Source organism: Phoca vitulina, unplaced genomic scaffold (genome assembly GCF_004348235.1).
Source record: "Phoca vitulina isolate PV1807 unplaced genomic scaffold, GSC_HSeal_1.0 scaffold71, whole genome shotgun sequence".
Classification (NCBI taxonomy): domain Eukaryota; kingdom Metazoa; phylum Chordata; class Mammalia; order Carnivora; family Phocidae; genus Phoca; species Phoca vitulina.
The window spans coordinates 1-11,745 of record NW_022589774.1 but is presented as its reverse complement, the minus strand read 5'-3'; the positions used below and the strand labels follow the sequence as shown (position 1 = coordinate 11,745).

General features: G+C 38.3%; 1 long non-coding RNA gene across 1 annotated transcript; it reads right to left on the bottom strand.

Annotated features, from left to right (window-relative positions):
• Nucleotides 1–1,166: 1,166 nt before the first annotated feature.
• Nucleotides 1,167–11,739, bottom strand: LOC116624929. The gene is made up of 4 exons (XR_004297973.1): nucleotides 11,486–11,739; nucleotides 10,144–10,179; nucleotides 9,545–9,605; nucleotides 1,167–3,837 (listed from the first exon to the last, which is right to left on the bottom strand). It is a non-coding gene; the product is annotated as an uncharacterized LOC116624929 (long non-coding RNA).
• Nucleotides 11,740–11,745: the final 6 nt, after the last annotated feature.

The following is an 11,745-nucleotide window of genomic DNA, read 5'->3' as shown; positions in this document are numbered from 1 at the left end:
TAAATAGAAACCTTAGACTTTCCCTGTATATTTGATGCCAATTTAAAAAATATGCTATAGTTTAAAGACCAATAAAATTTGTTTTCCTTATTTATAGACAACCTAATTTACATCAAGTGTTGATACTGTAAAGATTGCTTCTGCTCCTTTCTTTTTTAAACCAGAGCCTTGTTTGGCCAGGTAACAAGACCTTAATTTAAGTCTTAAGATATTTTCTGATTTATTAGGCTGAATTAATAAAACCCTAATTTTCTTTTGTAAATGTAAGCCTTTACTTTGCCAGTATACATTTATAGATCACTTTATAAATCACTAATGCAGAAGTTCGCAACCTTAGCTACATACTAAATCACTTGGGAAGCTTAAAAAAAAAAAAAATTCCTATGCCCAGGCCACATCCCAGATCAATTACATAAGAAAACCCAGAGGGGTTGGGACCCAGGCATCAGTAAAGCTCCCCAAGTGATTCCATGTGCAACATGGTTCAGAACACGGAGGCCTGATCTCAGACATTTAACAATCTAATTCAAATCTGCAAAAAGACCAAGAAATTTTTTTTTGCATAAACAAAAGCAAACCCTATTAGTTACGCCAATCAAATTTTACACTTTCATTGTTGGGACTTGGGTTTTGAAGTACTTCACCATACCCATACGGGGATACAGAGGTGGTATGAGGTAGTTCACTCAAGGCTGGGTAATCACAAAGGCTCTGAGAGCTGGGGAATCAGGAAAAGCTTCACTGGTTGGAGTGTAGGAGCTGAGCCTTGAAAGATGCCCAGGACCCAGCAGGACCGGAAGGGCTACGGGCAGCTGTGAACCAGGAGCTCAGCAGAGCACTCGGGGCAGATGGTCTGCTTGGCGGACAGCAGCTTATTTGAAGAAGTACATGGAGCAAAAGAAGTCTGAGGCAGAAGAGTTGGGACTTATTTGTAGGAAACCTTCAAGGAGCACGCGAAGCAACTTGGACTTCATGCTGTAGGTCATGTGCTGTGGCTGAACACCTCTGGGCAGGAGAGGCCCGGGCTGGGCTGGGAGAGGAGCCCTGACACATCTAAGGCCCTGGGCTGTGAGGGGCAGGAGTGGAATGCTTAGAGAAGCTGGGCCCGAGGGACAAGCATACGTCCTCTGAGATAAAGCATGCTCGAAATAACGCATCATCACAAGTGAAAATTCTCCAATCTACATTTTATTTTTTACAACATTTGAAGGTCCGGTGTTCAAAAAATGAACAATACAGACCCCGATACATGGGACTTCTCATTTCACTGCAAATACATTCTTACAGTTTTAACAAACTTTTAGATATACATATGCTTTTTTATGTCATTACAGAAACTTTCCTAGAGAAAACTGTTTTCCCCTTATGTTAGGTGATTGACAAGTTGTTTGACAAAGAGCATAATTTGTATTTACACATTTATATCAATTTCCCATATAAATCTACTAAAATGAAAAAACTAAATTTGAAGCAGAAACTACTACACAAGTCCATTTATTTTCGAAAGCCTAACAATCTTTGGTTGGCAAATATTCAATTCGGCTGGTTAAAAATAAACAGTACAGCCATCCCTTGCTTCGAAGCAAGTGCTACGTCCCCGAAAAGTATACGACGGTGGGGCTGGTGGTACAGCTTCACCTCCGTTCTGAATTCCGAATTCCTGCTTCTGCTCAAGCTCATCTTCCCCAAGTCCCCCCGGATCCCAGGGGGAAGGAACACTTCAGTGCATCACAAACATGGTCCACGCTTGATTCCCAACCATATCCTTCTCCGGGCAACGTTTCTTTGGCCTAATTTGCGCTACTAAACGGAAAAGTGCAAAACGAAACTTGTAGAAGTGTCATGGGAGTTCGAGTGGCCGTCCCCCCTGGGCTTCTCCGAAAGAGAGCCTGCCTGGGGTGAGGACGCGGAGGCCACAGTCTGTCCCAGCTGAGCATCCAGTGCTACCTCAGCTGTTGGTTTTTTCTGTCCCTTTGCACGAGCAACGGCAGGCACTGTTTCCTTCTCTGAAATATGTGGCTTAATTTTTACTCTGCTGTTAGCACATAAGGTGAGATGCCCCTAAACACTCAGATTCTGATACAACCTGAGCTTATCTGATGGATACGTTCCTGCAAAACTCACCCCGTTTACACGACGTTGTCTAAAGTAAGACCTCTCTTTATTCAAGTACGGGGAGAAGAGGACCCATTGCCAGAATTCGGAGTGGAATCTAATTTTCCCAAAGAGCAGAATCCTCTTAGGGAAACTGCAAGGCCACAGTGTTCACTCTAGCACCGGCGGGCGAATTCTTGCTACGAGAGCGAGGGCTCCCTGATGTTCAGGAGTTTGCAATAGATTCTGAACCCCTCATGCAGACTGCTTATCGATGTTTTAAAAAATGAAGCACAAATACCATACACTTTATAGCTTCCTTAAATCACCAAGAAATTACAAATAGTTAAAAAAAAAAAAACATACAGAATTCTACCCCATTTAGAGTATTTTCCAATAATATTCTTAGTTAAGGAAGCCAAACTTGTTCAAAATCCCAGTTTTCAGTGTTCCTGTTTTTAACGTTAAGGGCAGAAGTAGAATACACATATTTGTAAGGCTTTTTACACGAAACAATATATAAAACACATTTTAGAGTTGTTGAAAGAATGAATCAAGACTTCTCAATCTTTGAACAAAAAGGATTTCAAAATCTCCTTCTTTACAAATGAAATGTAATTTATCTTGCACAATGATTTTCTAAATTTGGGTATTTCATTAAAAAAAATTATCTTCCCACCTAAATACTACCAGGGATACTGTGTTAAGTTGTCCTATAAATGCAAGTGTTATTCAAGGGAAAACAGGCCGGAGGTTCATACCCAAATTCATACACTGTTCAAAGCAGCATCAAAGGATGGTGAGTACATTCAAACCACTTAAAATGCTAGCATTATGGCTTAATGGTTGCATTCATAAGAGTGAAAAAAAACCTAGACAATAATTTTTGTAGATTTTTCCCCCTTCTGGTTTTATTGATGTAACTGACATATAACACTGTATATATTTAAGATGTATAGCATGAATTGATAACGTATACATTGAGAAATGATCACCACAGTGAATTTAGTTGATAGCACCTCAGTTACAAAAATTTTTGTCTTCCTGATCAGAATTTTTAAGATCTAATCTTAGCCACTTGCCAATATACAATATAGCAACACTGCTGACAGTCACCAGCCTGCACATTAATTCTACCCCAATATTTACTAATCTTAAAACTGGAAGTTTGTCCCCTTTGACCCCCTTCACCCAATTCTGTCCCCCACCCCCCAGCAACCACCAATCTGGTTTCTGTTTCTAGGAGTTTTTTGTTGTTTGTTTTTAGATCCTACAATAAGTAAGATCCTACAGTATTTGTCTTTCTCTTTGACTTTTATTTCACTTAGCAAAACGCCCAGAGTGTCCATATATTTTGTCCTCAACAGCAAGATTTCCTTCTTTTTTATGGTTGAATAGTATGCTGCCATATTTGCATAGCACGTTTTCTTTCAGAATTCATCCCTCCAGGGACACTTAGGTTGTTTCTGTGTCTTGGCTCTTGTAAATAATGCTGCAGTAAACAGAGTACTACACAGTTGTTTTGTTTCCTTTGAATATATACCCATGAGTGGAATTGCGGGATCATCTGGTGATTCTCTATTCTTAATTTTTTGAGGAACATTTATACTGTTTTCCATAGAAGCTGTGTGAATTTATTGTAGATCTCAAAGGATAAACCGGTGTGGAGAAACCAGTTAGTGCTCTGCTGACATAGCTCACTTATCCTGGCATGCACTGTATTCGGCCCTCATGTCTCTTCTCCTAGAAGGCGAGGCAAAAAGTATCAAAGATAAACATAATTAAGTACATAAATTCAATTCCAAAATCTATTTAGAAAGTTGACAATTGAAAAAAACAACTATAGGAGTGCATGAACTAGGAAATAAATGATTTTTAAAAAATAATTTCAAATGTCCAATTACTCTCACTCCAGAAACCCTTCTATCCCTGTATTATATTTTTGATTCCAAAACAATAGAGCAGTATGATACAAAGTACTTAGTAAAGATTTTCTCATTTCAATTAAAACAAAGACTAATGGGGAAGACTGGAGAGAAACACTTATTTTCCTAATACTAAAATTTTAAATCTGGCTCTGAGATGAAACTTTTGAAAAGGTAACAATTTCACCAGCCTTCAAGCTCAATAATGCCCCATTTAGCCCTCATGGTCAAGGAAATCATGTGTTTCACTAAGATATTCTCCTAAATAACTAAGGATAACATCACAATTTTATGGTAACAATAGACATCTTTCTAAAACCTGTTATTCTAGCCCAATGCTTTCCAAAGAAATATACTATGAGTCACATGGGTAACTTTACATTTTTTAGAAACATTTAAAAAAAGTTAAAAGAAGCTAGCGAAGTTAATTTAAATGTATTTTACTTTAACCCAATATATGTGTTATTTTACATTTTTTGTACTAAGTCTTAAAGTCTGGTGTGTATTTTACACTTACAGGACAACTTACAGAGGACTAGCCCCTGGGAAGTCCTCAGTAACCACACGGGACTATCGACTATTGAATTGGAAAACGCAGGTCTAGTCCCTGCCTTAGTAAAATGACTAGAACGGAAAGATGAAAACTCACCGTGGATGAGTCAGTGGTTCACCAGTCCGCGTGGCCCAGTGACCCCTTCAGGGATGCCTACCCAACCTAACAGCTAACCATGTCAGTTTTGGATACCCTAGTACTTCTTTCTCTGGGGGACGCCATCACATGAGCCACCACCGTCCCAAAAATACACTTGTGATCGAGCAATTTCCTGAGGACTACTGGGAGCCATTTTATATTGTGAGTTAGGACTATCAGTGAATTCTCTGAGACTGCCATCTTTTTCTACTTTTTGGAGTCAATACTTCTTTGGTTTGTGTGGTGGTGGAATCCTTTTCTTCTAGTAGAATTTTAAATAGAATCCAAGAGAGGAGAAAGATAAAAAGGACTCACCTAACTTTTAGGAAACACTTATTTGATAGAACAACGAAGCAATTTAAAGATGGTGAACATCTAACCCTGGATTACTAATTACAGATGTCTTATATTACCTTCACCATCCATTATATGACCTTCCAATGTTTACAGACACCTTGGAGCTCACGACAGACTGAAATCTACCTTCCTGGTTGGCTTTAGCCTCAAAGGAATCCTAAGAGACCAGGAAGATTCACAGGACTGGGGAGGCCCCTACTGCCACTTCGGTTGGTATGTTCCGTCTTCCCCTTTGCTCCTGGGACCCAAGACACCACTCTGCTTTGACCAAGAAATGGCCCTTCCTAATTGGCCTCTGTAGAGTGTGCTCCCAAACTCCTGACTGTAATGTGGGGTAGCACCTCACATTATAAGTAGGGGGATACATATCTCCTCTCTTCCCGGCTGTGTAGACACACATTCTGGCACAAAGGGAGGAACACTTCCAATTCATTTCATTAGGACAGAGGGCAGTGAGGCTCAAAGGGTCTAAGGCAATGCAATTCATAGTTTTTCAAAATCTAAGGATTTTTTGGTTGGTTTCTCTTTCACACATTAAAGATATTCTGTTCATGGAAAACAGGTAAGTGCCTTTAAAGTTAATATTTACAAGTTGAAACTGAATTTTTTTTTTGAATGCTTCTTTTACAAAATTAAGTAAAATATATTTTGGTTTCTGAAAAAGGGTCTTTTTCCTCCCTGCACTTAAAATGAGCAGATTCTATGATTATTTCCCACCGGGCTAAAAAATTTCTGCACTTTTGGATTCACAACTACTAGGTGGTTGAGGGAGCCTGACAATCTGATAAAAGGACAACGGGGACATTACTCAGTTGGGGCCGATGTCAAAGTAAACGCCTGCCAGGACATGTTATTTAAAACAGGAATGGTATAAAAACATCAATAATTTAGCAAAGGGCACAGGAATCCTCCTTGATGTTTACTGCCAACATATCTTAGTTCAGAGTATTGATATCTAAATATTCATTGACTGTTTTCTGTTCTAGAAAGGACATCTCTTAAAAGAAACACACAAAGCCGATACCTTTTAACGATAAAAGCAAACCTTTCTCTCATCTCTTCTTCTCAGAGAGAATTAAATTTTACTTCTCTGTGGCTCTCACCAGTTTGGTATGTGCTGAACAGAGGAAGGGAAAAGGGCTAAATAAAATAGTCACATCAAACCAAAAGGCAGCAGAGCGGCATAATAAGTGGGATAAAATCAATGACAGGAAAATGGAAGCACAGCTGACATTTAGATTCATCAATGATGACTTTTCTGATTTTCATTTAGGAATGTGAAACAGGAATTTTGTGCAAGAAGCTACTTTGACATTGACATCTTATAGGTCACCCAGTAGATGAACAGATTCTAAATTTCTGTGCAATCTGTTTACCCCTGAAACCATTTAGCCTGATGCGAATAATGTAAACTCTCTGTGAGGACAAAGGGTCCTTGTCTCTCACACCTTAGATTTAGCGGGAATACCCACAGCATGCAATATTGTCTGAGAAGTCAATTTTATGACAAGGCAGACATTTTCAGATGCATCTTGACTTTCACATCGGGTACAGTTTCTTCCTGAGGCACATCTGCTTTCCCCCCCGAGGAATGACCTCTATAAAACTTATTACCTGACATCCCATTTTTCTGGGATGGATCTAAAGTTTGCTCTCTCGACTACACAATTCTTTGTTATTTATTGGTTGTTTAAAATATTTTGAAGAGCTTGTTGAAAGCTCAAGAATTGGAGAGCCAAGTAGAAAAATGTTCAAGTTGATCTGAGCCTTCGGTTGTTTGCCCCATGTCGCTACGCTCCCCGCTGCCTGATCTGGCCACTCGATGGAGTGAATCCCCAACCTCTATAACCTTCATTTAAGTACTGACGGCTTAAAAATTACAAAGTTACTGGCTCAGTCATTATTATAAAAATAGGTTTAAGTTCTACCAAATAATAAATATTCTTAACAGAAAAAAACCAGGAGAACTATTGAGTCACCGGTAATAAAACACATAAAGTATGTAAATAATTCTAATGGACTTCAGCAAACTCTCGCTTCTCCAGGGATAATGTCACCAGAGTAGAGAGAATCATACATTTATGAAACGAAAATCACCACCCACATGTGAACACACTGATGTCCAGCAAAGGCATGTGTTTTCTGGAGCCGCACAGTCTTGCCAAGCCAGACACGACTCAAGCAGTAGCAAAGCACCAGGCAAGAGCCGATGATCCCCGGATGAGAAAGTATGGCAGCAAATGAGGTAAGGAAGGAAACCGGAAGGAAAGAGGAAGAGGTGTGTGGGTGGGCCCATTTCACGCGCCCGGGATCCCATTCTATTCCTAGCTGAGACTAAGGAACAGACAACTCTCGCAGAACCCTTCAGCGTGGGGCCACGTTCATCAAATCGTTCAGAGACGTTTGATGGCCTGAAAAATGACGACTTACACGATGTTTGTACTTTGGGATGGAGGCCACGGAAGGGTAACTGTGTTCCCAAGTCATCACAAATACAAGTTTAAATCAAAATCCATTTTGTACCAAGTTTTGGCCGCAATTTGGGACGGTCTGTGCCTAGTGCCCTGCTTCCAGAGCTACCCCCTAGGAACATACACTTCATAGTCTCTTAGGGAAGTTTCTAAGGCAACAACACTCAGTTTCAGGGAGAAAGGTGATGGACATTAGGCACTACAAAGAATCTAACAGAAATCTTTACTTTTTTTTTTTAAAGCAATATAAAGTTAAATATTAGCCCACACACTTTTTAAAAACATACGCAGAGATGTGGTGTCTTTAGAAAATCCAATTACTTTAAACAGGAGAAAATTTTACCATTAAGTTTGATGGTGTTTCTTCAAATTTCAAGAATATGGGTGCATCGATAATAGTCTCCAGCCTGGTAACTCAGAGACATGGGATCTCAGATCACTAATGCTACTGAAATCCTTCATCTGGGGTACACTGCTCACGTAATTGTTCAGCTTTAAAAGACCCATTAACTGGTAGCTCGAGAGAGTCTCATGAACACTTGTTAAGGAACCTGTATGTATTTTGATGCAGTGTTGTTTTAAACAAAGGAGCAGAGAGCTATTTTGTTCTGTTTTGTTTTTTTGAGAACCTATAAAACTTCTGGACTTGCAAAAATATTTCTGATAGTATTTCCTACTCAGAGTGCTGTGTATATGTAATTTTAAAAATATACTGCTGATTTAGCAATCAAATATGCATATCATGTGTTCTACAAATATAAGATTGAAGACTCAAATGAAGGCATGGTGGGTATTTAGAAATAGTAATTAAGTAGGGGGGCCTGGGTGGTTCAGCCAGTTAAGCCTTCGACTCTCGGTTTCGGCTCAGGTCCTGATTCAGGGTAGTGAGGCTGAGCCCCAAGTCAGGCTCCGCATGGAGTCTGCTTGAGATTCTCTCTCCTTCTCCCTCTGCCCCTCATGCTTGTGTGCTCTCTCTCTCTCTCAAATAAATAAATAAATCTTAAAAAAAAATAAGTAATATTTTAAAAGTCTGAGCTCTTTATAAGTAAATAATGTACTTTTATTACATAGCCTAAGCCAGATGATTAATATATGGGAAAATATATTCCATAAAACCATGAATACCAAAAGTCTTAAAATTATTAGTTTGATTTCAAAGCTATAGGGAAATAAATCACTAAAGATCAGAAATTTCAAAGCATCTAATTTGGTCTATGTTCCAGGATTTATTCCAAGTCTTTAATAAATTGAAAATTATTTAAGATTTAAGTCTGATGCTTAAAACCCCTATTCTGCTCAGAAGATATATACTTGTACATTTTTTTCTATCTTAAGATTCCCCACTTTTCATTTTTATAGATTAAAACACAGATAAAGTTAATAATGAGGTGCTTTGTAAATCTTACCCCTGTCAGCAACCCCAACAGTTTTACTGCAACCTAGTAAATTAAGAGAACATAAGAGGGAAATCAAATAGTGCTGTTTTTCCTTCCCCAGGTCAGCAAATATAAGTAACAACTCTACATAAAAACAAATCAAATTGGGTATGTGAATGAGAACCTACGTAGCTTCTTACAATTACCTAATTACACAGACAAACGGAAACTTTCATCATACAAATTCCGAGGAATACAACTGTGCAAGCCTCCACAGTGAGCCGTTCTAAATTTCATCTTGGCCACCAGTCCAGTGTAGGACACAGGGTAAAGCTGGGTGGGGAAGGCCCCATAATGGTCCGTGACTTGCTACAGAACCTAACTCTCAAATCCCACAGAAACGTTTCTTGCAGTCCTAATAGGCACGGCCACTCTGCACAGAGTCCTCTGACTTCAGGGGCAGTAAGAGCAGCCTGAGGTCGTTTCAGTAAACACATGCAACCAGGATGGTGCGCTCATGCAGGCACAGTTTCGAAAAAAAGACAGTATGCGGGACAAACAGAAAAGCTGCACAAAATGACGTCAAGAGTGAGAAGGACCATGAGTTAGAAGGAACATGCTTTGATTTACCCTTTCTTCTTGTGTCGATAAAATCTGTACAGGACGTAGCCAAGTAGTACGAGGCCAGCAACTGCAAGAGACCAGGAGACAAATAATACATAACTGAGAGCTGCTTGTCAAGATTCAAAATTTAGCAGCAGAAATAAGTAAGTGTTGGTTGCATTTCAGTAGTTAGAAGATGTTATTTTATTTAAGCACATATCTATTTATATTCCATCTGGACTCTTTTACTATCTAAAGCCCATTCCCTGGAGTCACTTGAATAGTCCACAGGAAGCCAGAGAAGAATCCTTGCTTAGTTTAGAAAATTATCAAAGCATCTTTGGGACGCAAACTCATGACCAATTATCCTGAAAACACATGTAGTATTTAGGATTTGTTACTAAGTGGACATGTACAGTGTAAAAGAATATACATTCACCAGCAAAACGTAGTGTATCATATACAAGGTCAGGCTATTCTAGACTGGTGGACTTCATTTCAAGTTATATAAACTATAGAAACTGAAAAGTTAAATTAAAAATCATTTAATTAAATAAATTTTAAAATAATGCACGTTTTCAGAGTAATACTTTTACTTAAGTGGCATCAAAGTTTGGGCTACTTACAAACAGAAAGAACAATCACAGCGATGGTTCCTTTGCCTGGGAAAAAAATGAAAACAGTTTGAAGATTGTCCCCGAGGTTCCCGAGTGTAGTTGCATTTAATTTTGATCAGATCATCTATACGCTACAGCAAAGAAGTTCTTCCTCAGTCTAGTTTTAGCATGAGCACTAGTTCTGATCACAGAACCCTTGGAATCAGATCCTACGTTCAGGCTCCACCTTGTAAGACTTCACTTTTGACTGTTTTGTGCTGTAGTTACCATATCAGGTTAGTACAGCTTACTAGGACAATTAGAATTCAGTAGTAGATTAGAAGGAAACGGTTTCAAAATGTATTACTCCATTAGAGTTGGTTTCGTTCAGTATTCATTCTATCATTTGTGATTTTGGTAGAAATTCCTATTTTTTACACAAAAGTGGGGTCTGTGGACTAAGTCATAAATAAAGTTTCACCCATCTATCACACAGATGTTAGCTGCCGAATCTTCAAAATCATACTTTATCTTATCAACAACCCCTTCTGATCTTCCACCCCCTAACACCAAGACATAATCCTTATTACCAAGGAGAGTCTAAGTATGTAAATGAAACACCAGGGCACATGCATGCAAATAATGCAGAGAAACTTAAACATGCATTTTTGACTACCCATTGAGAAATAAATACATACTACAAAATCTTAATTCTTAGCAATGATGTCAGGAATACCTCTGCTTCTAAACTGCCATTATTTATATTAAATTTCTGGAAGTCAAAGCATAAAATGTCATGTTTAAGTCTGATACAAATAAAACTAATAGACAATTCCCTTCATTTACTTATCAAGAAATCTTTAACTGTCACAACTATACTTTTTTTCATTTTCTTTAACATACATTGTGTGAACTATGTGAGCCTACATAAAGTTTGCCACACCAGCATGTTACAGAAAAAATTAATCCAATCTATAGTACTTTAAGGCTTATGTATACAAGGGACAAGTAGAAAGAAAATTGATCTACAAATTCATAAAAAAATAACACTACCATATGGATAGCAAGTTATGTTGTATGTATTTTAACCTATATATAATCATAGAATTTAAGAAAGGTACCTCACCCTACTAGGAATCCGATTTGGGGAGGGGGCACCTCTTAAAAACTATATTGTCTGCATGTACTCACACATACTGCTGCTTACATCTGCCATGGTATCTACACTATTAAAATAACTCCAAATGTCAATTTTTACCAATTTGTGACACACACGCTGTTTCTTCTCTAACTACAAGTAATTGAAATATGGTATTTACATGTAGAACTCTAGGGTCTAATAATGCAAGGCTATTAATAACCAAAATAGTACCTAAAGTCCCAGTGTCTTCAGGTGTTGATTCATCACCAGGACTTGGGGGAGGTCCTAGAAAAAAAAAAATGGAAATAAAAAAAAAAAGAGAGAGAAATAAAGTTTAAAGACCTCTGAATTCATAGGTTTTGATTTTTCACCTTTGTATAAAAACCCTTGTAATTTCCTTTTCCTTATATAAATGAATGTTTCCCATTAAAGGTAGCATCATAATATATTATAAATTTGTATGTGACCAGCATTCTTCTTGTCCAGTAATA